The following is a 2,464-nucleotide window of genomic DNA, read 5'->3' as shown; positions in this document are numbered from 1 at the left end:
TGGAAATCACCTCTCCTATCCAAGCATCATCATGATCATAAGATTCAATATTAATTGTATCTTGAATCCATTCTTCTAAGGGTGCTGATCTTGCCTTTAATGACCTAATTATCCTTTTGCATTATGCAGTAGCATTTTCAAAAGCCATAGATACAATTATTATCTCTCTAGCTTCTGAATTTGGTATCATTCTATTTACTGCTGTAGTCAATATTTATAAGAAATCAGTGATGGTTTCTTTTGGGCCCCCATATAACTTTTGTAAATGACTCAGTTTTCTTTCCTACTTCTTCAATTCTTTCCCAAACATCCAAGGCTTCCATTCAGCATAAAGCCAGGTTGTAGTCATCGTATTAACACTGTCTTTGTATATCATCATAATTGCCTTCTCCAAGAAGTTGATCTTGGCAAATTTCAATACCTCTAGCCCTACTCTGTTGTTCAATGGTCTTACCCTCATCTTTCCACTAGGTCCTCCATTGTAATTTGGGACCAGCCTTTAAAACTGTTGTAACCAAATCACTCCAGTATTGAGGGATAATTCTATTTTAAGTTGACTACAAGTTTAACATCTGTTTCATGAAAGATGAGTGGATGCCATATGATACTATTGCTTCTCTGAATCTCCTCAAATCTAACATTTGCACAGGAGTCCAGTCAGCCCTTACACAGCCTTGAGAATATCTATCACTTGGCAGTTCCTGTAAGGTTACTGGATAGGTCAAGGATGACTGTTTGAAAGCCTTAGGCTGTTTCTCTATAATCTTATAATGCAATATTGAGATTGGTTCTCCTGTAAATTCTTCTGTCTGTGTCTGAATATTTCTATGATCTGTTTTAACAAGTTTTTTTCTAAAAGTTTTATCTTGGCACTCATATTAACCAACTTTTTGAAATGATAAAACAAAAACAATCAAACAAATAATATTTATAATTGACATTACATCTATCCCATCAATGTTAATTATCCTCTCATTTAATTGTTCCATTTTCAGACCATTTAATATATAGTCAAACAGAGACCAAATGCCTTACATTGTAAAAATGTTTCCCAGTTCTTAATGTGGGAAAAACTTTCTTTTAACTAATTCCTCCCTTTAAGAATTCTTAATCAACTCACCAAATCTCTGATGATAATGATTCAGATGACTGTGAAGTGAGATAGCTCCCTAGTGTGGGTGCCAAGTGAAAGCCAAAACCCACCAGGAGAAGAAAGAAGTAAAAAAGCCAGCCACCTGCACAGGGAAATGTGCAAAAGTGGCTAATTTCAGCATTTTTGGGGCACAAGTCTGGGCCTGAGTCTGGGCTTGAGCTGGCTGCAAAGTCATAGACAAATGGCTTTTTCACGAGTTCATGCCCCAAAAATTGGACTCCAGATGTTGTTTGAATTTCTAAATATCTCATAAATAAAAAAAAAAAAAACTGTAGCTAGAATTGGTGTGTAGGCTACCCAAACCAACAAGACTGAAATCTATTGGTTGGCAATGGAGAATATCAATATTTTTCACCTCTTCTAGATGATCAGATGTACATCTAGGATGGTGAACCACTGTTCTAGATTTCTAGTCCTGGTTAGAACCATTAATCTGTTTGCTTTAATAGATACATGGATGCTTGAGCTCTATTCCTGCCCTCAAAGTCAGAGTGTCACAGGGTGTGGCACCTGGCATGCATCTTCCTTAAAGCTCTAGGATTTTCTGATGGGCCACCAGGGCTAGTAACAGTGTTAGGTGAGGCAAAGCACACGCCCAGGTAACACAGTTTTGATCCCATTCCTGATGACAGATTAGTGAGTGCTACAGTGAACTTTAGGTTTAAATTTCCTTCCCTCAGCATCTTGAAGATACTATTCCATTATCTTCTGGTCCCCATTGTTGCCATAGAGAAGTGTGATGTAGGTCCTTTTGTTGGCTTTTTGAGGTAACTGGCTTTTCTTCTCTGCTTTTGCTCATGCTGCAGTTTGTTTTGGAATAATGCACTACATACAGCTTTGTCTCTTTTTCGCTCCTTCAACCTGAGGTTTTTATGTCTCTATTAATCTAGGAAAATTTCAGAAATTTCTTTCCCCATTCTATTTCTCCTTGGAGATATATTTACAAAATGTTAGCTTTAATTGTATTAGGGGAGAATTGTGGGACATGTTTATTTTCTAATATGGACAAATCTATAGTAATTATATTTTGTTTTATAAAGGTAGGTTAAGCACATATTTCTCAAAAAATGATAATATAGAAAAGAAGAGAACTCACAGCTCTGAGTATTTAGGGGGACTTTATGAAGAGCAATTTTAGCTAGGATTATATGAGCAAGGCATCAGGCAAAGGATTGAGAAGTGAATCCCTTGTATGGAAATGGACACAGCAGATGAAGATGGACACAGCAGGTAAAGTTAACTCTCTTGAGAGATGCTTGTCTGTTAGTTTCTATAGGATGAAAGACACAAGCTTTTAGAGAGATCTTAGAT

Source organism: Peromyscus leucopus, chromosome 8a, assembly GCF_004664715.2.
Source record: "Peromyscus leucopus breed LL Stock chromosome 8a, UCI_PerLeu_2.1, whole genome shotgun sequence".
Lineage (NCBI taxonomy): Eukaryota > Metazoa > Chordata > Mammalia > Rodentia > Cricetidae > Peromyscus > Peromyscus leucopus.
The sequence above is the reverse complement of the archived record's forward strand: the minus strand, read 5'-3'. Positions refer to the sequence as shown.